Consider the following 25,110-nt stretch of genomic DNA (forward strand, 5'->3'; position numbering starts at 1 on the left):
CACTTCCTCAGTGATGGAGGTAGATAGGATGGGTAAGAGTGAATCACAAAAAGACTACATTTCTGAAGCAATGTTTTACTATATGTTTAAAATATTTTGATATAATAAGTTGTGAAAATTCATAGTGTGCCACTAAACAGCTGCTGCATTTCACCCCAGAAGTGGCTGCATTTTGAAGGTGGAAGAAATGATCCCTGTGCATTGTTGGTATATCATTGCTAAAATAATGGGACTACTCCTATGCATAGTTCATTGCCTTGTGCTTTGTAGGATTGGAAGCCTAGGGCATGATCCTGCAATGTGATGCATCCAGGCAACCCCCAACTCCACCTCAAGAGCTCCACTGAAGTCAGGGGAGCTCTGCAGAGGCATAAGGGTTTGTCTATGTGCAGTGTACTGGAGTGGAGCAGAGCATAATTTTGTAAAGTACTTTGAGATGTGCTAAAAGTTAATTAGCGAGTTGGCAATCTGCTGAAAAGAAACAATGTTTTTGTGAATTTAGATCTTTTTACTGTTTGCAAATTGTGCATCAACAATTGTCCGTGAAATTTTTCTTGTTCAAATTAATTTAACAAATTTTTTATTATAAGAATATATACTGCATAATATATCGCGCAACTATGTGTCAGCCTATGGATCACTCACAAACAGTTCATTGTTCACAGGAATTGCTTTGATAATGTAATATTCACAGTTCCAAATTCAAATTGCTTTGACTGGACACAAGTCAGTATGTTTCTGCTGCCTTATTGGATAAGCATAAAGTCTTAAAGTTAGATTTATGATGCAAGCACTTGCAATTCTGAATTCCAAACTGGATTTTTCTGTAAACATTTTTGCCAGTAATTTAATTTCCTAGAATATTAGCGAAGAACAAATTCAAAAGAAGTGAGAATGCTGTCAATGAGAATTAATTTAAAAATGTGAATGAAAAGTTGAATTTTTCAGTATTTGCTCAACCTTAATTTTAAAATATTATGGGTTGTTTGGTATAAATACATTTCCATACGAAACACCTTAAATATCTAAGCTTTTTCTTAAGTTTCCAAGATCAGGATTCACCTACCAGATGCAGGAGTTAACAGAAAATTTTTCTTCTCTCGCCCATTTGAAATCAAAAGATACCAACATAGATCTGGAGTAACTCCATTAGCTCCATCTGTTTTATGTATTTTGGGCATTATATACTTGTAAAACACCATGTGTATTTTCAGCAGTCCATGAAAAATTAAAATACCAGTTGGAATTACTATTGTAAAATACCATGATCTTAAAATTATTAGACTAACCTATATTCAAAATGGCATACAGCAATATGAAATTTCAGTTTTCATTAATGCAATATCATATTGGATGTGTATTTATACTTCATCACCTGAAATCAGTAATCATTGTCAATATTTTTCCATCTACTTGTGTATTGGACTCTTTTCAACAAAATCTCTTAATGCATTCAAAGAAGGAAGTGGCCTTTTAGAAATCAGTAGGTAATTGTTGCTATAATTACCTTTTAAGATTCACTGAGAATGCAGTAACCTGCAAAGGCTGACAGGCAAGTTTAATAGCCTGGTGATGAATCATTATGAATCATGTAATATAGATTTTTTTTTAAATCATGTTAGCAAAGATTTTACAAGTTTATCACAAGAAACCATTGTATAATTTACACTAATTCTTTCAGCATCATCAGATTTAAAAATTAATCTAGGTGAGATTTAGTCACTGTACTTTTTTTTAATTTTCAGCCATTCGGACTGTGTAGTATCTTTGGTAGAATCATCACCACTTTAACATACATCCAATTTCACCAGGGGACACATTTCTTAATGGAGATTAGCAAGCAAATGGACATAGTGAAAGTATTATATATTTCAACAAACTAGCAAGGTGTTATAATTATTATTTTTAAATAATTACTTATTTTCTGAATGGAAACAAAACTGTAATATTATATTGTGAGAGAGACTGAGGAAGAAAAGATACATACCAAAGAACATTGAAATGAAATGAAGAAAAAGAACACAAATTAAATACTAGATAAAATTTTTCAACAGTGTGACTGAATTGGACCCAGGAAAGAGGGAGGGCCCCAACCTTTGAGACATTTAAAACTAGACAGGACAAAGCACTAAAAAATATATTGTGAGGAACAATCCTAAAGTGTTTGTGGTGGAATGAACCAGGGAAGCTAATACGTATGTTTTTATAACTTTGATAATGCCTACTGTTCAAAATAGGAAAGCAAGCAAATGAAAATTCCTAGCATGAATATGAAAGAAAAAGTGAATGGACACTAACTGAAATGGCTACATTGTTCCATAATGGGCTGAACAAAACATATCATTTACTCCATTTGTTTTATATAGTCTCTCTCTCTCTCTCTCTCTCTTTTTTTTTTTTAAAAGGTCTGTCTGGGGTAAAGTTGCTCCCCCCCCCCCCAAGACACATTCTGAATCTTACACTAATGGTATTGTCTAATTGGTTAGAGTAGCAGTTTGGCAGTTGTGACTCTTGGGCTTAGTCTACACATGAAAAGTTTTGTCAATACAGCTACGTTGGCAAACCCTCTTAGTGTAGAGGCAATTTTGCCAGTATGGTTTATACCAGTTGTCTGCATGAAATTGCAAACAATCCCATGCAGATCAGGTAACTGAAGGAAGCAGTCTGGTAACAGCAGGTGATTAGAAGCTATCAGAAATAGGTTCAGCTATCAACTCTGACAATGATTTAATGTATGACCATATGCAAGTTCTCAAGTGCCTCAGTTTCCCCATTTATAAAATGGGGGTAATATTATTTACACTCCTTTGTAAGTACTTTGAGATCAAGTATATTGTACAGATATTGAGCCAGAACCTCAGGTAGCGTAAATAGATATATCTCCATTGACTTTAATGGAACTATATCTATTTAGACCAGCTAAGAATTTGACTCATAGAAGCTATGTTCTTCGGGAAGATTTTACACTTCTATTTTATAATGAAAACATACTACCTCAAAGTGACATTTTGGACTGCATGATGTTCTAGAAAATGCCCATATATTTCAGACATGGTTAGAAGAAGTCAGATACCATGCTACGGGTGTTCAGACACCATTAAGAAGAGTGTGATTTAAATACATAGTAGATGAAGAGATAACCCTGTAAATCACAGACAAGTCCTACTCTTAGTCTTAAAAGTATAAATTATTTAGCAACCTGGGCAAGAATGCATGTGATGAGAAATTGATGTAATGGCAAAGGCAGGTAACCAGAGGATTTGATGCTTCATTATATGAAGATATATGTCAGAGTGAAAAAGGACAAGGTCTTGACCCCCTAATGAGTGTCTGAACCCTCAACTCCAGCATTCCCATTCTCCTCAATGGCAGGAATAAAGCCAGGCAGAGATCCATGTGTTATATCTTATGGATCTCTACCTGCACTCAGGGTTTAGTGCAGAGCTTGCGGGGATAGGAGAAAGAAGTTTTTCTTCCTCCTCTTCCTCATGTAGGTGTGAGGGATGTGTGTTCCAGGGTTGCTTCCTACTCCCCTCCAAGACTCTTGGGATTTGTGGCAATATTGACCTTACCTAGTGGGACCCTGAAGATGGAAGATGGAGCAGAAGACAGCTATTCAACACATCTCAAACATATGAGGCAATGCAGGTGGCCGAAAAATCCCAAGAATGATAATTGTATGTGGGAAAGGAGGAGGCAAGGGGTGGCTGGGGAGGGCCCCAGGGATACATGCAGGAGTTAAAACATAGCTCCTCTCTTATAAAAGCAGGAAAATTCTCTTGCAGCTACTTATCCTCTTGGCTGGTGTACTGAGAACTTCCCTCCTTTCATTCATTCTACTTCAACCACAGTGTATATGTGTGTGCATCAAATATGCCTCTGTGGGTTGGTTTGAATTTGTCAGAAAAAAGGCCCATTTAGGTGTTTAAGTGCTTATTTAGGTGCCTAGGTGCAGATTTAGGTAACCACATTAGAAACCTGAGCTCTCCACACCAATTTATGTAAATACAGGCACTGACTGCCTCTTAAGATACTACAGAGCAAATCCAATAGCCAATTTTAGATATTAATCTTTGACCATACTTGAGTCATCTATATATAATATTCATGTATGGATTGATAGTTAACAAAATTAAATTGGAAGAAAGACGATATTTCCCAGCTTTGAAATAACAGTTAGAATCCATCTCCCTTTTTTTTTTTCATTCCTATATCCAATGAATCCCATTAAGTCAAATTTTTTCCAATCCTCTGTCAATGTGGGATTGTTTCCTATAGAACATTATCAAGTGTTTTATCACATCTAGTTCTAGATGTCTCAAGTGTTGAAGCTTCCACTACCACATCAGGAAGACTATAGATTGTTTCAAACACCTTTAAAAAAAAAATCGACCTCTGAGATTTTGTGTTCCAAGTTCTAGCTTTATACCCCTGAAAAGGGATGGTATATTGCAAATGCTGGCTTTGCCCTCAAGGGGCACTTGTGATAATAAACACATGGAATAGTTAATACTTTGGGCTAACATTTCCATCTCACTGCTGGGGGATTTATATGCATAAATCCCATTAAATCTCCCTATAATTTGAGATGAAAAAAATCCTCTATAATAATACTAAGTCTCAAAAACATCTCCAGAGCTTTGTAGATTCCTGTTAATTGCTTGTCACAACATTTCCAGCTGTATCAATAGGTGGCCTCTATAAATAATACTTTGTTTTGAGCTGTACTTCTAAAGAATTTTATATCAGTTTCAGAATAAAAGTGTCTATCAAACATGCTAAAATGTATCTGTTTTGTTTATCAAAACAATGCATTAGCACCGGGCTCTCTTCCTTCTGAACAATTCACTGTGATATACTGCATAAACAAAGAACAGGCTGGGAATCTATTTCTGTTAAATATTTTAAACTTAGGTTCACTGATTTAAGTCACCAGTTCCAGAGAAAATCAAATGTAAATTTTCATGATTTTGTAGTAATTGTCTCTCATGGAAAATAGAGGTGAAACGGAGTCGCTTTGTAGAGTCCCTAAGTCTCCTGCTGTGACCAGGATAGACTTTGTCGTTATATTTCAATATTTCTTCCTATCTCTTGCTTAAAGAGCTCAGTTTCCAAGTAGAAATGAATACAATTCCCAACTGCTGCGGCAAAATTGCTAGTTATGCATTACACCCATGATGACTTGCATTTAAAACACTCACACAGTTGGCACTTACATTCAAGTAGCATTGACTTAACCATTCAGAAAGTGCTAAAAGTTCCATCCAACTGGAAGGAGCATTGGCAGTTGCACATTCACTGAAGCTATAGACTTCCCTGACTAGACAGAAACAGAGGCTACTACCCGTCCCAAGGAAAAACATCCCCTTTTCAGCATCCACATGCTGCTCCTAACCCTTTCATAGGCACGAGGTCTGTGACTGCCAAATATGGTGATCAGGCTGGGCAGCTGGGGTGTCACTCAGCATGTGATCAGGTGTGCATTCAGTGAGATTCTTTCCCAGATGATTTAGGGCCAGATTTTCAAAAGAGCAGAAACCCAGGGCACTTGCACATACGATCCAGTATTTGTAAACATAAATGCCTTGTTAGATGTCTAAATAGTAATTTGCATATGCCAATACCCAAACTGCACATGCAATCACTGGAATTGTGGGGGTAAAAACTGCTTTTGCCCTTTTCAGAAGCTGGCTACAAATATCAGTCAGTAGGGGAACATCAATAAAAGGGGCTGCAGATTGTTGTCTCTGAACAGCTAACAGTTCCATGTTGGAAGTCTGCCAAGGAGAAGAAATAAGGCATGCAGCTTTAAGTTTCTCCTCAATTTACAAAAAAGCTGGAAACCATCACACTGTTTTCATCACATTTTTTTAAAACAAGGACTGTTATTAGAATCAGTATATTCAGAAAAATAAGGTACTAAGAATAATTTACAATCCATTATTTAGGTAGTAAGGGCCAGATTTGAAAAATGCATAGACTCCTAACTTCCATTGAAATCAAAAGAAGTTAGAAACCTAAATACATTTGAGGATCTGGGCCTAAGCTGTTGGGTCAAAGACCATCTTTTTGTTATGTATATTAACAGTGCCTAGCACAATAAGGCCCTCATCTCTGATTGGGGCAGCATAGGTGCTACCATAAGACAAAAAAGTAAGACTAATAGAGCACAATGGCAATTTATATACCGTTTTAACTTGGGCAAATTTCAAACTTCTTCAGATAGACACATGCATTATTTCAGATACATATTTATAAAGCTTCCTTTTAATGTTCATTTTCAGCAATGGAAATAAAATAATGATTAATCATGTTTTGCAGACAGCTATAGCAGGTGCATTGACTTCAAAGAAAACCCTGAAAAAAAGTCATTTAGGACACAATGAAAGATGCATAAGCTCTAGAGGTCAATCAACAAAAACCTTAAGATGTCACCTTTCTATCAAGGGACCAGATGCTTGGGCTTTTGAATCGTGATACGACTGTATTTTGATTAGGAGGTGTTTTTTCCTCCCCAATAATGTCACTCATTTCTGCTACTTAAACTGAGTTGAATAACATTGAGATTCTTACAGTATTTGTGTAACATCACTGGCTTAAATTAAGGTATTAAAGAATTCTTTACCTGAGGCAAGCTGTTGTTATGTTAGAGAGAACAGGCTCTTCACTGATTTTCTTTTGGAGAGGTAATGGAAATATTTATGTTACACATAGAAAGGCAGATTTTTTTTTTTTTTTTTGCCAAATAAGGAAGCTTACTGAATTGGTGTCAGCAGAAAACCAGTTAATAATCACAGCTAGGTTCTTGACACTGACACTTCCTTCAAGGTTAGTAGGGTTTTGTAAACTTTTTTCTTTAGGTCAGAGAGAAAGTCAAAAGCAAAAGGACTTCCACTAAACACAGATTCATGCTCATATTCATGGCCACAATCAGATTCATGCTCATATTTGATCACAGAACATTAATTTTCTTTTTCTATTATTCTTTTTATAATGATATAATAGGGGAATGAAGGATTGGATGGCTCAGGATAAAGGGACAGGATAGCATAAGGAGTCTTTTACCTCTAACTCACCTATTCAATGTGGCCCAAGTGGGTACCAACCCAAAATCATTACTGTCTGATGGTGGTTTATTAGATTATGTAAACTGAATCCAGTTATTTGTTGACAGGTGCCTACAACACAAATCATCCTTTCTGGCTACCTCAGCAGAGAAGCCAGGGATTTGGCTAGTCATGGAGAATGAACTACCCTCTCACCCCTCAGGAGTATTATGACAATTGCTGCATCCGTTGTGTTAGATAATTAGAACATTAATACTTTGTAAGAATGTGCATTAACAATTTTGGCCCTATTCTCACTTTGTTATTCATCTCTCTTCCCCTGCCTATGGGATTTCCTCTGATGCAATAAAAGTACTTGACTGCTTAAAGAATGTCCCGAACATAGATGCACATATGAATCTTTAGTGGCAGAGGAAAAATATGTGCTTGAGAATCTGAATTTCAAATATTGGCATGAGAATATTATTTTTAATCATATGATATGTCCAACAGAGAAACATACACAATGGGCCCAAAACACATTATTTTGTTGCAAAACCACAGCATCCATTAATAATCCTTAGCACTTTTAATCTTCAAAGTACTTTATAAACATTAACCTTCATGTGAACCCTGAAAAGCAGGTAAGTAAATACTTTTAAACCATCGCTGCTGGCAAATTTCCTCAACTTGTGCACTGTAGTCTAAAAAAGAGAATATTGACGTTTCATAAAATTGACAGTCAGGTTATGCAGCATTTTCATTTAGGGCCTGATCCAAAAGTATGTCTACACCTAAAATGCTACAGCAGCACAGCTGGGCCACTTCAGTTGTGCCACTATAGCACTTCAGTGTAGACATTACCTACACTGATGGGAGGGATTCTGACATTGCCATAGGCAATCCACCTCCACGAGAGATGGCAGGTAGGGCGACAGAATTCTTTCATCCAAACTAGTGCTGTCTACACAGGGAGTTAGATTGACTTCACAACGCCGCGCAGGGGTGTGGATTTTTCACACCTCTGACTGATGTACTTAAACTGATCAATGTTCTAGTGTAAATCAGGCCCAATTCCCATCAAAGTCAATGGGAATCTTTCCATTGTCTTAAATGGGCTTTGGATCATGACTTTATGAGATCCAAAATGACCCTTCTGCTCCAATAAAAGGTCATTTTTTTCAGAGAAAGGCATTCAGATACTCTTATGATGAAAATTGTACAAATATATAGGATGTCCTAACTAATCCCACTCCTAATTCAGACACCTTAGTGTCCTCTTTCATCCAAAAGACATTCCTATAAAAATGTAGAACAACACATGTCACCAACTTGATCACTTCACCAAATTAGTTTTCTCATTGCAGAAACTGAACTTGCTCTGTTCGGTGATATGTGTGGGATAGAATGAATTGTTTTATAGCTTTCACAAGCCTTACCCTCACTTAATTGATCAGACAGTAATTTTGCTTTTATATTGCTTTCCCTTCCCTCCTGGCTCAGATTACTGTCCATTCTGCAACTTCTTTCATTTGCAGGAAACTTTTTATGAGCTAGTCTGCTTTTAACAGCAGGAGCATGGAGAAAGCTGTCTTAAATTTAGAACACTTTCGCCTATTGGGACTCACCATAGTGTGTTTTCAAACACCTTCTTATTTATTCCATTCACAGGTTGTCTCTACAGGCTATTTGTACCTTTGAGTGAGAATTTTTCATTCCAATTGAGTCTTCTGGTATTTCTACAGGTTTTTAAGCTACTTTATGACTCAACATTGTGCTAGATGAAACATTGTTCTAAGATGGTGCACTCTCAATATAAGTCTGCTGATGTAACTGGGAACTGAGGATATTTGTATTATGTGAAACACTGAGGAACATGAAAACAGGTGTTCAATAGATCAACTGGAAACCAGACTACTAGCAAAGACTGCATACTTACAGACAATCACATAATAAGTGACCAGTATTACTGTGGCACCTGCTAAAGAAAATTATTGTAGTTCTGCTTCTCGGAACATATAATTCCAACAGGATTCTAACTGCTGAGTTTTTTATCCTTGAGGGTAGTGGAAGCCAGGTAACCAGACCCCCTATTAGCTATCGTGCACAACCCCTGAATGCCAGTGCCTTTGGTTGTATAGGAAGCAAAGCCTCTTTCAGGCCAGCCAGGGTCACACCAAGATGACATACAATCAGACATCCATTTAGACTTGGTAATAATAATGCCCAGCACACCGATATAAAGCACTCTGAAATGAAAAGTGCTATGGAAATGCAAAGTAAAGTATTGTCGGTATTACAAACTCTGAACACAAGTCAGAAGCCATTGTATTCTTAAGTCTTTTATTTCCTAATTTTCAGAGTATATCAGATCCTTAGCAGTAACTGGGTCAAAGCTGGCTCACAGCTACACTAGTATAAATATTGAGTAACTCATGGAAGTCAATGGAGATACTTTGGATATACTCTGGTGTAAATAACAGCAGGATTTAGCCCTTTGGGATTCACAGTTTTGTGATTAAATTTTTCTTTACACTTATTTCTGGCTTGTGTCTTGCACCTGGCTGCTTTTTTTTTTTTTTTTTTTTCTTAAATAGGAGATGGGGATATTCTGCTTTTGGATATCTAATTAACACTCCGGCTTCAAAAAGAAATAATGTGTAGTCAAGCACCTTATACGTGAGAAATGATTCAGTTGCAGAAAGAAGTAAACACGCTTGTTATTTCATTATGAGGCAAGTGAATTTCTGGCAAGTGAAACCTGTGGCTTCAGGCATTGATGCAAAACAAAATTAATTGGATGTGGTAGTCTCACTCACATAATGGCATTTTCCATTTCTATAATATTTCACTGCATCCCATTGCCATTGTACAATTAGGAGAACACAAGGACTGTGGGCTTGATGCAATATCTATTGATTTCAATGCAATTTAGATAAGGCCCTGTGTGAGGAGGACAAGGGATGGAAGCTTCTTGTTCACTTCTTCTCCATATGTTCATGCCGGGGCCAGCCACAATGTAGGCCAGAGTTCCCCATCAAATTAAATCTGGGGTGGTTAGCAGAAATCTAAGTACCAAGCTGCTGCATGTTTCCAGTCAGAGCAAGTGAGTCATAACAAATATTTTATGCAATGCTCAGCAGAAAAGGTGATATGGCGAATAGATTAAATATGAAGCATAAAGCCAGGGGGAGAGTTGATGAGGTTAAGGGGGAAGACAAAAAAATGTAAACTGGCAACTGCATGGAGATATGAAAAACCAGATGTATTAAGATTAAATAATATGGGAAGGGAAAGAAAATATATAATACAGTAAAAAACACATGAAACTGTCAAAGCAAAACTATGCATTCTTGGTAGACAAGAGAAGGGCCAACTATTATCTCTGAATCAAAAGCACAGATGTCTCCTCTTAGCTGTGGATAGTTAATTATGAATTCTTAGTTTTGTATTGGTAATGTTTGTAGAAGCATTTAGAGTCTTGGAGAGCCACTTATTAAAAGCAAATAATTAATTAAGGGCCGATTCTGCCTTGCTTACTTAGTCTGAGCAAGCCTTTCTCCTCCACTAGTCCCATTGAAATCAATAGCACTACTGGAGGAGTGAGGGTATGGGTGAGGGCATAAATAAGGGTGGCTGATTCTGGCCCTAAATAAATATGTGCATAGTTGTGCTCATGAGCAATATATTACTGCAAAACAAAGCTGTAAATAAAAATGAATTTATTCATTTAAAGGGATGTTATCAACCTATTTAGGTCCCCCCTATTTAACCTTCCTTTAAGGAGACTAAGTGTTTTTAGAAAGTGTGGGCATACAGAAATCCTAGCCATACTGAAGTCAATGAGAGTTTTGCCTTTTAATATTTTTACATATACCTCCCCCTCCCACACACACATTGCAGAATTGCAGAGCCATGTGATAAATGTATTTATCATGCCTGTTTAGGCACCTAATCTGTCCTCTGACTTCTAAACCAGTCTCTCAAATCTTATCCTACCATTCCAAATTTCTAAACAGCAGCTTCAGCCACCAATAACAAAAATGTACTTGCCTCCAAAATCTTTTTGTCCTCTTCCACAAAATATGGAATTTCCTATCAAAATTGCAGTGGCCTGATATGGAGGTAATGTATATATCATAAATAGTACAGATACATGATAAATAAACTTAGCATATGCCTGTGCAATTTATCACATACCTATGACTGCACCATTTGCATACTAATCTATCTCCTCTGGGATTCATTTAACATTCCAACCTACTCAACTGCTTTAAACATTTCTCTCTCTCTTCCTCCCCCCACCCTGCCGCCCAGAATATGTAATACCATCTTAGAAGCTGGAGTTAAAATGGCTTATTTGCTTTCTTCCTGTTTTGCACACCAGCATCCATGGGAATGCCATTACAGCAGAGCCCGCATGGATACTCTATTGGAATGCCTGCATTTGAGGTGGAACATGTGATTCCCAGCTCACACAGACAACCCCAGTAGCTCGGCTCAAGCTAGCATGCTAAAAATAGCAATGTAGGTAACACAGGCAGCTTGGATTAACTGCTTCAGTAAGTACTAAGGACAAAAACTTGGTCAGTGTCTTACTATGCATTTGTGCAGTTCCTAGCTCAATAGACATCAGTTGGGGCTTATAGGTGCTACAATAATACAAATCCTTAGTAATTAATAATAATAATAATAATAATATAAAATGGAACCTAGATCCAAAGAGCTTTTATTTTGTCAAAGCAAAATCTTATCAAGAGGTTTTGCAAAAATACAATCACCCCCAGTTTTGCTCTTTAAAGAGATGGGCCCAAACTAGAATCATTTATACTCACCTCCTGAACTTTGGGGTTTGCATAAAAGGTGATCCTGATCCAACCACCTTGTTGTCAACCATTCCTATTTGAACAAAATTATCACAGAGGCACATGTATATAACATGTCAATGTGACCTCAGTGCCACAAGTCATACGAGTAGACTTTCTAACACTGGTACTTGCCTAGGGCAGCCCACGGAAAGCAAAAGTTATATGGGCAGGATAAGGCTCTTTCAGGCTGGTATCACTGAGAGCACCATTTGGCCTGCTGATTCATAAAATTTTAAACCCAATCAGCAATGGGAATATGTGCTGTTCCATTTGGTAATGGCAGTCTCATGCAATGATACATGATGACAAAGTACAACAACGTGCTCATGAGTTCATTAACAAGCCTCGATGTGTGAGATTGTCAAGTGATTCATTCCTATATGAGAAATACATGAGAAATAAATACATGACAAATAAATAAATAAATATATGCCATGTATGTCACTTCATTATTTAACTGACTCATGGCATCTAAGCCTATCTCCAGTCTTCTTCGGAAAGCAAAAAAAGACGGTGGAGCTGCAGTTATAAAGCAAATCACTGGGTGGCAGACATACACTATGACAAAAACATCTATACTAGAAGAAGGCACTGAAGAGGATCCTTCAAGCCAGCTGAAGGTCTAGGATGAGGCAGTTTTGACCAATGAAGTGAACATTAGTTTTAATTTCTCTTCTGCTTATATTATCAAAACCAAGCTCATTGTGAAGGAGTAGGGTCGGAATCAAGTTTGAAATCCCTAGACAACCTGAAAGCATAAGTTCCTAGGGACATAACACCATGCAATTCAGTGCAGCAGGTATCGCCTTATGTTGAAATCAAGAGACACGGGACAGTATATGGCTTTCCTCTGCACCTACAACCAGGTTACCCATATCCTCTGCATTCATACAATACAATACAACACAACTTGCCTATGAACCTTTGGATTGTAGCAACCACTAGCCCCTTCACCTGTTTATGAAGTTCTGAAAACCGTGGGGAGGCAAGCCAACGGTCTGTCTCACCTTGCTGGAATGGAGGGTGGAGGCTTGACCTTGGAGATCCCTGAAAAGTCTTTGTGGGGAGTGGCCAGTTGGCTCCCCCAGCAGAGAGTGAGATGGAGGCCAGAAAGATAGCAACAATGTGGGTCCCCAGGAAGGAGTTCTGGGCATACAGTCCAGTTTCTGCTTCTGAACTCTGGAAGTGACAATTGATCTTTCCCAGATTTTGGATCCAAACCCAGAATATGGAGCTACTGTTCCCAATTTGAATACACCAAAGTTCAAGGATGTTCAGATCTGGAGTTCCAAGTTAGGCCAAATCTAATTTGGGGGGATTTTGAAAAAGGTTGATTAACTCTCCTTTTCTCCAAAGTTTTGGAAGGTGTTCCAGAACTGGCAAACACCACTAGAAAGTTCTTACACTATATTTCTGGCTCAACTAGAAGCAGGAAGCCATTGCTCCTCACTTTGCATGGCAGAGCTGTCCAACCACTGATGGAAAAACCAGGCCGTTGTATTCTGGGGACCTCTGGGAGACACAACGATTCCCATTGCGCCATCTGGGTGATGCAATGACACACTGCCACCAATAGCGACCTGTACCTTAGTAGGGCACTCTTGTTATTGGAATTTATACAAGGAATTTTATTACTTTTCTCCTAAGATAGCAACAATATGGTTCTCACAAAACACACCAAGGCAATATATATGGTATGGCCCCAATCCTCCGCCAGCACCAACGGCCCCCAACATAGGTTTGGTGCTTAGGGGGATCCTGTACATGGCTCCATACCCCTAGTGCATCATGAAGTCCAGATCTGCTGGGACTCCTGCAGAGGCTACCTGGAGTAGCTCTTTGGTACAGCGTGATGCCAAAGATTCCACTGTTCCATATATCCTCCAGTGCCTTCCTACACCCACACCTGTCATGGGGGCACTAGGCTATGAAGCCTATTCTGACTCTTAGTTGGCCCTGAGTATTAGCCATAAGATGTCTCCATTCTGCTTCCTGGACTTGACTCAGGAAACCTAGATTAAATTCCAGACTCTGACAAAGACTTCCTTTGTGACCTTGTGCAAGTCAATTAATCTCCGTATCTTAATTCCCCCTTATGGGGATAATAAGACTTCCTTTCTTTGAGTATTTAGTCTGTAAACTATTTGGGGCAGGACTGTCTCTGACTATGTTTATGTACAGCACCTACTACTACACCGCGGTTTGTAAAGACAACTGTAAAAATAACTAATGAATTGAAGATTGTATTTAAAAGCAGTTTTTAAAGTTCTCTTAGGAAGCAGGACAGATTTATAAGAAAACAATGCAGAGAAGATAAATAGCACTATTGTGCCTTCTCACTGAATGCTTTCAGTTAAAATGAGACGGAGAATTGTACTGATATGTTCAGCCAGCCTGGTTGTACTTGGGTACCAAAGATGCAGTAGCTGTACTGCACTATTGCAATGTGCACTAAGACTTTCTCTTTCAGAGACAGCATCTTAGAAAAAGGAAATGAAGGATTGAGCTGGCTAGAAATTTTAATTAAACCAGTAAGTGAGAAATCTAAAGCCAGTGGAGCCCCAGTTGTGGGATTGCTCTGACCTGCTGGAGACACACAAGAGAAAACAGAAATTATTTGAGAAGGGTCATAATATCCTTGGATTCCATTTATTCTAGTCCTAAACAATGTCATTTTGAAAGGCCTTTACGGACTACACAATATTCCATGCAGAATACAAAGCAATGTGTCCTTGGTTGCTTAGTGACACTAGAATAATGACAACAAGATGCTCACTGGGCCTTTATGCTGCCCTCCTTTTCAGAGGGTTACATGTTAATTTTCTTTAGTGTGTAGGTAAATAATTACATCTTCAATGCCAAATCCTCCAATTAAACACCCTAAAAATATAATCTGTTAATGAGAAGAACACAATGCTCCTGTTATCATTCTCCGAGAAGAGAGACTCTCCAGCATGATATCTCTATCTTTTAGATATTGTTTTCAGAATCTTTTCCACTGGCAATGGGAATGAGAAAACATCACCAGGTGTGGAGAGGGGAGAGGTTAACGTTTAGCAAATTTAGCGTGCTAAACATTGGGTCATTTTTTTGTAATTTTAACCCCCCTCTTCTTTTGCTCCCCCCCCCCAGGATGATTTTGTCTGCTTCTCCAAGGTTTCTGTCTAGGGGGGGAGCCTAGGACTGGAAAATAGAACATTAATTAAGAAACTGATTGTGCCCATGGAAGAGGAAGGGAGCAAGTAACTTTCCCCCCAGCACTCCTCCCTGCTCGTGCACTCAGGGATTCTATCCACCCCAAAAGGGGTGGGGGGTTACAAGAGGGCTGTGTCCTTCTCACCCATGCCAGCACCCTCATATGGAGTGGCACACTGGAGCTCCATGAAGCTATGGCATTCCCTAGGATGAAGTGACCCTATATCATTGCCAACACAGGTCTATGTCTTAATGGCACAACCTAGCTCTGGGATGACAGAAATAGATTCCCAATATATTGAAATGGATCTTCTCCTCTGACCTAATTCCCAAAGGTTCTGAGGCAAAGAGTGGGCTTGGCTCCCATACTTCTACCCAGCCCTCTGTAGCAGGAGCTGTGTCCTTCCTCCTTCTCCAATAGGAACCTTACCATTACTCACCTCATCCCCTTGATTAGTCCAGAAGAGGACCACATTGGGTGGCAAGCCTCAAACTCCACACTATTTTTGAGCAACTGGCAGGCCTCTGCATACAGCTATTATGGGCATCATACCAATAATCCCTTTCCTCAGCCTGCTCTCCTAAAACCCGTCACACACTAGAGGGAGGTGGCAGGGCACAGTAGAGGGGTGGATTTAGCAAGGGTATATGAAGGGCAGGATACCCAGTGGGAGAAGGTGGGTCTGTTCAGGACTTCCTCAGTTCCATTCTAGCCCCAGCTCACTGAAGTTAGAAGCCCTCTCTCCTCTGACCACAACAATGCCTGATGGCTTCCCCAAAAGCACTGGAAACTGGTTTGAGTCCATAAGGTAAATCACACCTAAAGGACAGACCTGTCTCTTAAGGGCTGAAGGTAATGATATGTAGATCTCTTCCCTCTGTATCTCTGTTGTATGGCACATAGGTGGTAAATGGCAGATAATAAGAGGTGGATATTAAATCTTAAATTACAGTGGAACTCTTGACACTATGAATTAAATTTCTCACAAATTAATCCTGACTAATATCATGAGTGCAATTTCAATCCAAATTTATATGAGATTTGTTTCAGCTGTAAATTCCTGCCTCTCAGGTGACTGCCTTAACCACTGGGCTATAGAGTCAGTCTCACTTTTCTCTCGCCCAATGCATATTTAATTATTTATACACAGTGGACCAGCTTCAACAGGAAAGATTGAGGGCAGCCCACATCACAATATCTCAGAGGCCAGTTAGGGCACTGTAAGATGAGAAACCCATTTTCAAATCCCTTCACCTCATCAGGCACTGGTGCTATTTGAACCAAGGTATCCATGTGCTGACTGAGGTCCCTAACCACTGGGCTGACAGTTATAAGGGAGGCCTCCGCTCCCCTCTCTGGTGTTTTGTGTGGAGGCATGTGTGTGCCACTACCACTCCTGCAGGACACCACTTAGGTGCCTGATTCCAGGAGAGGGGCTCCCAACTGCAAACCCCAAGTGGAGGTAGCCATCTTCCTTAGGCACTTAATCCTTGCCATCTGGACTTAGGCACTGAACAGCCTGTGAAGGGCAGGGTTTAGGACACACCCGTCGGCATCTCCCATAGGCTAGCTTAGGCAGCTGTGTGCCTAGATGCTGGCTTTTGTGGATCCCATTCTTAGGTGCCTATCTCTCCCCATTATAGGGAGCCTAGGTGCCTAACTCGGGCTTTATAGATCCAGTGGGTGGCTAGGTGCCTAAAAGTTAAGTGTTGCAACACTCAGCATTGCAATGTGTAAGTCCCTTTGTAGATTTGGGCCTAACTCTTTTGAAGTCAAGGGACTTGATTATCCTTACAACTACACTGGTTTAACTCCCGACTTTATTAGAGTTACTCTTGATTTACATTGCTGTAAATAATACTTTATATAATATTTATATATAGGCCTTATTTCCCTTAAACAGCACAAACCATCCTCACAAAGTGCTCAAGATGACATCACTGCAAGTCTAGAGGGGATAATATTATAATGTTGGAATAAAATGATGTCAGTGCAAGTCTATGAAAGCAACATTGTATAAAAGTAATGAACTAAGACTATATTAATGCACGTTATACAATCCTTGAAAAAGCAGCAATCTAAGCAGATTAAACAATATTAAATAAAATTAAGATGAAATCAGACTTACAAATGTGCAGAAATTACGATTTAGCTCTGCCATAACAATCATCAATCTTAACTGGATATACTGGGTCAAATCCAACCAAATGCAGCCTGGAATATGTTGGCCAAATTCTGGTCCACCAAAGTCCACTTGGCTTCAGTGGGTGCAGATTGCCTGGAAGAGTCTGGGCCAAATTCAACAGTGATTTAAGCAGTGGTGAAAACTACACATGTATAATTTGGCCTGGAAACATGTAAGTGGTCAAAGTAGTGTAACTTGCACTGATGTGGAATGCTGTGAGGACCAAATTCATTCCTGGGATAAGAGGAGCAACTCACACAGGAGTCTGTCAACCAGATTCTGATCTCAGTTACAACTGAACTGAAGTGTTGAGTACAGTGTGGTCATAAATTAACATAGACACGTGACAAAGAGGCTGTTTTACCTTACAGTACTCTGTTAGCTACTTTTTCTGCTACACTCCCTTTCTTTCATGTTGGGGCCAGAATCTGCACTCATTTACACTGGAGTCCAAAGTTACACCAAATTCAAAGTCCATTTATATCAATTCCCTTTAACTTTAATAAATGTACTCTGAATTTACACTGGTGTGTCTGAGTGCAGAATTTGCCCCTCAGTATGTAAGTTACACTCATTTTACACATCCAAAGTGATAGTTTCATGCAAATTACAATACTTTGTCACTTACAAGATACTCATTTTCTGACTACCTGACCAACACTCAGTGTGTAACCTACACCATAGTTTACATCAATGTGGAATATGACTGGATATGCAAAACTCCACAAACTCAACTCACAGGGGCTTATGGAAAACTTTCCTTTACTTTCAGTCCACATAGATTTGCATCTTCTGAGTTTTTCTCTGTATTTCTGTTTGAATTAATCCCAAAGATAATTTAAAATTCAATTGAAAACATAGTTTCATTTGCGTTTGATGTGAAGCCAGGAGTTTTCTCATGGTTTCGACATAAAGACCATAAATCTCAGATAAGCTTGAACCTGGGCAAGATTTGCCCCTGTGTCTCTTTGGTGGCAAAGGAGAAAAATACTAATGACTTGCCAAAGATCTTCTGTTTTTTTCATGTTTGCTTTGACAGCATACCTGATATTGATCTTGTATCTAATCTTATCCTCTCTATGGGAAGGGTCCAGGAAAAAACTATGGCAATACTAATTCTTTTGTTCTGTGGAATTCTGAGTTTATCTTTAGAGTGAATTCTGGAGCTGTTCACTCTTTTACTTTCTTCCTGCAGCACTAATGAATGACTGCCAAGCTGCCAAGCCCAGAAATCCATCTACATGATGGGATTACTACCAGAAAAATCACTTTTCTGGTGTGGAAGTTTAGATACAGAGCTGACGAGCTCAAAGAGAGATGCAGCCTGTGCCTTGAGCACCAGATTGAGTTTCCATGTCATACTTTTCCTTATCTTGGTGGGATTTGATAGCCTTATGGCTCTGATAACTCCCTTGATGTGAGGATGAATTATCTGAATTTAGCATTGGGAGTTTAGCTTGTTTCTGATGGCTGCCAATTGTAACTAGATGGTGCTCAGGCTTATTCACATGAAAATCCCCTGCTGCCGAAATGCTAGTATGTTGGATCTCTTTGCACTCATCAGTTTTATATCTTTCTTCCTATACCAGAAGAAAAATCTTTTTAGATTCTGGCAAAAGTCTTGGAATATGTTCTAGCTGCCAAGGCACTGATTACTGTAACAGAGAATCCTGGAGCTTTTATTCTTTTTCTGAAAAACTGGATTCTGGTGCAGAACTGGGTCTTGTGACAGAAGGGGTTTTGCCAGTGATAATTTCTGTGTAGCTTGATTACTGGTAACTCAGTTCCAAAGCCACTTCAGCCAATTTAGAATGTTTGGTATCATAAACAATGCATTGTCTTGAATTTTATGTAGTTTGCTTTTGTATTAAAGGAGTTGGAGAGGATGCATACAGAAGCGAGGGAGAGAGAGGTCATTTACATGACACAGCATCTATGCCCTTCTTGCCATGACCTCGGTACCTGGTGAAAAATCATTTGCCTTTGTTTTTCTCTTGATTTAAAGAGGTCCACCTGTAGGAAACCCAGAGCATGCCACTACTTGCTTAAATGCTTAGGCATATAGGTTCCATTTCCTTTGAAGACGTATCTTCCTGCTTAGTCAGTCTGTAATCTAGCTGGATTTTCCTCAGATATTGCTCTCATAGAGAATTTTCTGAAACAACTACACTGCATAGAATAACAGAAAATTTTATGATATACAAAAATGTCTGCAAGGAAATCTTGTGCAGTAATGACATATCTATTTGTATGGCTATGTGGCATTTCTTAGTTGCCTATCATTCTAGAAATATCTTAGTGAAGGCCATAGAGGCCATGGGAATATGCATGGCTGAAGCAGATGCCTCAAATTTCCTTCCCAAGTACTCTTAGATGATTCTGGTCTTTGGTATGAACAGTTCCCTTTAGAAGGAATTACTTTTGCAATATCTACCATAGGAAAGTCTATAAGCTTTTTTATGTCCATAAAGGCTACTGCCTGTAGACTCTAGTAGTTGGTTAATAGAGCATGAAGCTTTGTAAATAAATGTGCAGGTCTAGGTATCAGTTCTGATATATCTAGACTTCCTGGAGTCACACATTCAAATCTTACAAATTCAACTCATCCTTTCAAGCTAGCTTATGAAGGTGACTGTCTGGTTCTTTGAAATGGTCCTCCCTATCTTGTTCTTCACACAGAAATCCATATGCAACTGCATGACCAGTTTGTGTGCAAAATTACTATATGCACAATGGAAATGTACTATATTGTATTTAAATAGAAATAAGATGTCTACCTAGCCATACGTGCACCAATATATCCTGCTGCTGGCCAAAACATCTCTTTCTTCCATTTTTGTGTAGTGTTCAGTATTTTTCCACTATCCACCCTAGAGGTGGCGGCATTTCAACGTTATGTGTGTCCTGTCAATTGTGAAAGACTTTGAGATCTTCAGAATGAAAAGTACTGTGTATATGTAAATACAAATGATACATTTTTCTGAAACCTATACCAAAAATTTCTGGAGAAAACACATGCTCCCTCCCTACTGCTACAATGTTCACAAGAGGGTGCACTTTTTCCTTTCAGAACAGCTGTTTCCTTGATTAACAAGAAAAAGCTAATACCCACAACAACATATATCAAAACACATAAGAAGGGTGGATTTGCCAGAATCACTTGCCTGTAAGTTCTATAGAGTCTGGTTTCAGACAGTTTTCTGTGAACATGAAAATATGACCAAATATTTATACACATTACTGTTCTTGAATACAGTGAAACATCTGAGATGCTATGCTAGAAATGAAATGCTAATGCACCACAAAAATCAAGATTAGTATTCATGTGAAAACAAAATATTACCTAAAAAATTCAGGCCTAGTCTACACTGCTGGCAAAATTCAGCAGCAGTCGACCGGAGTAATGCAAGCTTCTCAGAGTAGCTTGCGTAACTCCCATTGACTTCGTAACTTCTGTTTAGCACGCTGTCTCCACTGTGCTGCACCGATGGGAAATGCATACTTGTCGATGCAGTGCTACGATTTTTGGGGAGGTGGTTTTATTAGATTGACTTCCGGATTGATTGAACATGTCTTCATGGCCGCCGTCAGTGTAGACATAGCCTCAGTGAACCAAAATTTTAGCTGATTTTCTTATTTTTTTCTATTTATTCTGAATTGGCATCAAATGGTATTCGCTAAGAAGTGTGACTTTAGTCTGAACTGATAGCTGAGGGAAGTGTTGCACACACACAAGTAATAAATGGGCAGAGCTCACTGGGCCCGAGTGACTAATGTATACAAGAGGTTTTTAAATGTAAATAAACGTTTTGGTTATTTTGTGTCTGCTGGAGATGATAGTCTTGGACATTTTGCAGTACTGTATCGTCAGAACTAGACATTGGGGCACACAGAAGCAAGCCACAGCTCCTTTAGTTTCAGAGAATCTAAGGCTAATTTGAACAGTTATTAAAAAATAAAGAAAAAAAGATTTCCAGCCCTTTTTGTTATAGAGATAAGCTTGAAAATGAAAGCAAAATCACTGAGGTTGGAAGTTAGTTTCTGATTTTTCCAAAGACCATAGATTAGTCACTGACACCACACAACAGCCCCCACATAAATATAGGGTCACAGGAGCTCCTGCCAAATGGGCTAGAAATGATGATGATAGGGCTAATGAGAGATTCCTCCCCGAAGATTTTCTGCAGCTGAGCTGTGCCATCTGTTGAGCAGTTATTGTGGAATCTGACCAGCTGGGTAACATGAGAGGCAGCCTCACCTAGTGAGTTCAGCACAGGATTGAAAACAAGGGATTCCTGTTTTTTAATCCCAGTTCTGACACTGATAGCCTGAATATTTCTGGTTAAATTACTTAATCTTTTCTTTGTTTTCCCATCTATAAAATTTGGGATAATACTCACCTACTTCTTATGTGTTGTTGAAAAATTAAGGTTATAAATGCTAAAATTCACTGGTATCCACACAAAGGCCTCCACTGGTTCAAGGCCTAGGAGTGATCAGACTCCTGGGTCTTTGGAAAATAGTCCCACAAAGAATTCTTTTAAATGTTGACAGACCCCAGCTCACAGTTGAAATCCACATTTCCTGCAGCAAAGATCACCCACCTTATTATACAAAATGAGTCAGTTAAACTTGGAGGTGTCTCATCTCACTGTCCTTCCTAAAATGCTCAGGCCAGCTCTGTGAACAGTGGCGTGATCAGAGTGGAGAAAAGTCAGTTATGTCAGTCCAGGGGGTAAAAAATAATGCTGCAAGCCCAGCCAGAAATACTGTGGCTGCTTCTGAATGCAATATTCTTTATTAACTGTAACAAGATACTTGGACATATAGCATATTGGATGGTTTTGAATATAACAAAAACACTTATTTTGCTCTTTTTTCCAAGTGTTTCACACACACACACATGTGGAACTCTTCAGAATGGGACAATGAACTCTTGAGAATAGGAACAAAACAAGGTTTAAAGTTCTGGGTTATTTCCTTGCATTGGCAGGATATTTATCCTCTAGTTTTACTGTATGAGAGGGATTTCCAAAAGTGCTCAGCATTGGCTCCCTCTGAAGTCAATGAGAGTTTTACCACTGACTTCAATTGGAGCAGAGTTAGACCAACATGGAAGGTTTTTAAAAATTTCACACAGGAGTGTAGATTGATCAAGTACTTAAAAAAAAAAAAAAAAAGCTCTCCAGTTTACACTGCTTTCCTTCACTTGTCTCAGTTTAAGATGCTTTCCAAAATAAGTCCAGCCCCTGTAGTCCTGTTAACCACTACTGCTGGACACTGCCTCTGAGCAGAGTTAACAGCCACAGCTATACACCAAGAATCATGGAGGATCACATGCATAATTCTTCCCTAGACCTTGTTTTCAATTCTGCTAAAAGCGTGTTCATGTCCATACCACTTTTGTGAGGGCTTCACTTTTCAGGGCTGTCATTTTGGCACCTTTCACAAACACTAAATGTATTTCTTTAAAAAAACCCAAAAAACTACAAAGAGCACCGTGGGGAAGTGGGGAAAGGGTCTGAGAACAATGTACACTTTCAGCATAAAAATGCCACGATCTCACTCTTTGGCTTGCTAGTATATATATTTTGGGAGAGGAAACAGAAACAGGGCTCTTTGTACTGTTATGAAAATGCCAAATGACTCCCCTTCCTTCCCCTTATCAAATCACAGAGAAGCAGTTAAGTAACACGAACCAAGAAGCAAGAAATTAGCACAAAAACATACCATAAAATTATTTCTGAATAATAGGTTTAATTAAAATTCCAGACTGTCATTTTATCTGATTTATTTGACTCCAGTTGATAGATCTTAGCAGAATTTGAAAACCACTATAGACCTAGAATTTAAGCACAAATGGAGTATTGATCTTATTTTTTTATTCCCCAGTGGAGGCTCCTCAAGCTGGGCAGAGACTTTGCCTATCCAACTTAAATCAGATCTATTTCGCTTATCTGTATATATCTAGAGAGCAACAGTTCACTGTAGTATCTAAGTTCTAACATTATGATTTTTTATCTGCAGCTGTAAATTGGCTCTGAGTTCACTTTTTATGTGTTAATGTCACCTCCCACTTGCAGATGTTACCAGCCTTCACCGTCTCTTTTGTTTCAGTGAGAAACTGACTGGAAGCACATTTAATCTTATGTTAAAAAAAAATCCACACCAGTCTAATCATGCCAAAGTAGAGAAATTGACCTTATTTACAAGTGGAAATTATGACATGTTGGCAAGCCAGCAGACTGCTGTACCAGCCAGTAATACTCGGCAATCCAAAATCAACATGTTGCACTTTTTTTTGGTGGTTATATTCCTCTAGTAGGAGCAAAGCTAGAATAGGCAGTTAAAGAAGGATTAATCAATATTTGGTTTAAAAGTTGCTTGACATGCTAAAAGCTTAGCAAGAAGATCAACAAAAATATGCTGATGTATAATGCATATTGATAATTTTGTACTGGATAGAAAGGAAACCATTTAAATATGTTAAAGGAATCTGTTTGAAACATTTATAGCGACAGAAAGAAATGGTAAGTGGAAGCTGCTTTAACATTCACTTATTTAAATGTCCTAGAATTGTATGTCTATTCTCCTACTTGCTTGATAAATCTCATCTAACTTTCAGATAGCATCAGATCAAGAATCCTGATGGATTTATGCAGGTTTGCACTTCTGTCTGCATGTAAGTACCTGTTAAAGATCCAATTTTCCTAAGCAGACTGTAGTGAATCTAACTGATCTGTATAAAAATTCCTTATTTATTATTCCCCTTCCTATAACCTCTGTCCACCTGCCTCTGTTTGCCTTTAGATTATAAACTCCTCAAGGCAGGGACAATACCTCTTAAATGTCTAGAGAGTGCTTACCATATTGTGGGTGCTGACACAAACAAATAATAATAAATAGTTGGGAAGGACTTTGCTTTGGACCATGGAGCCCTGGAATATTTCTCCCCATCTGACTTTGGGAAGGCATCCAAAATATTAAAAAATCACCTTCTATTTTGTAAACACTCTCACTGATGTTCAGTCTCACTTAAGTGCCACTATGTTTGTTTTTCTGAGATTCTCACTTGGATTTTAAGGAAGATTGATCAAAAGCAGAAAGGAATGCCAAAATATCATCACTGTGATCAGATTGTCTGAAAGATAGCATTGCTTTAAACTGTATGTACGAATCAGTTCTTCAGCTGAGATAGGTCTGCACAGCTCCATTTGCTTGCTTACTTTTGTCTGATACTAGAAGATCAAGTGAGACATAACAAAGATCATTACATAAAAGAAATAATAGATAAGATCAATACATTAGTATAAATAGAAAGATCAATACATAAAGGAAATAGCTGTGAGTGTTCCCAAGATTAATTTAGGAGTCACTTGAGATGAAAATGTTTCCAATTAGAAGTTTAAAAATCCAGTAAAAGCCACTAAGTAAACCTGGTAGAACATTTTATAAACATTGTGATGAACTATTTTGCAAGACGTTTACCATCCAAATGGCCAGGGAACCAAACAGCATGGCTGATGATAAAATATTTCTCAGCTCTAATGCAGAAAGTAAGCCCTGATTTGTGATCTGAAGAGACACTGTAGTGCTAGTTCTTTGTAATGGATTCTCATAAAAATAACATGCTTGAAACTGTTGTGTATAAACAGAAAGTTTTCTATTTAAAACATCTAGGTAGCAGGTGATGTTTTTTCTCTCTCTCTCTCTCTCATCTTTCATTGTTAGCAGTGTGTTACAGCAAAAATAATACCAGAAATGTTAAAGAATCCTAACGTAGGTTTCTTGGACCTTGAAACCAAACATTTGACA

General features: G+C 38.6%; 2 protein-coding genes across 4 annotated transcripts in view; one reads left to right on the forward strand and one right to left on the reverse strand.

Moving 5' to 3' along the window:
• The window catches only part of SVIP (small VCP interacting protein), an 86,648-nt gene that overhangs the window by 24,247 nt on the left and 37,291 nt on the right, over window positions 1-25,110 (forward strand). The window contains exon 5 of one of the 3 annotated variants that reach the window (XR_010921718.1): window positions 23,921-23,977. The gene's annotated coding sequence lies outside the window, so the exon portion shown is untranslated. Of the gene's footprint in view, window positions 1-6,321; window positions 6,347-7,174; window positions 7,424-23,920; window positions 23,978-25,110 lie in introns of those variants that run through there. The other 2 variants (XM_067558173.1, XM_067558174.1) reach the window with 2 other exon arrangements.
• Window positions 1-25,110, reverse strand: part of GAS2 (growth arrest specific 2) — a 129,777-nt gene that overhangs the window by 5,567 nt on the left and 99,100 nt on the right. The window lies entirely within an intron of this gene.

Source organism: Emydura macquarii, unplaced genomic scaffold, assembly GCF_026122565.2.
Source record: "Emydura macquarii macquarii isolate MOO-44397 ecotype Brisbane River unplaced genomic scaffold, CSIRO-AGI_Emac_v2 contig_1876, whole genome shotgun sequence".
Lineage (NCBI taxonomy): Eukaryota > Metazoa > Chordata > Testudines > Chelidae > Emydura > Emydura macquarii.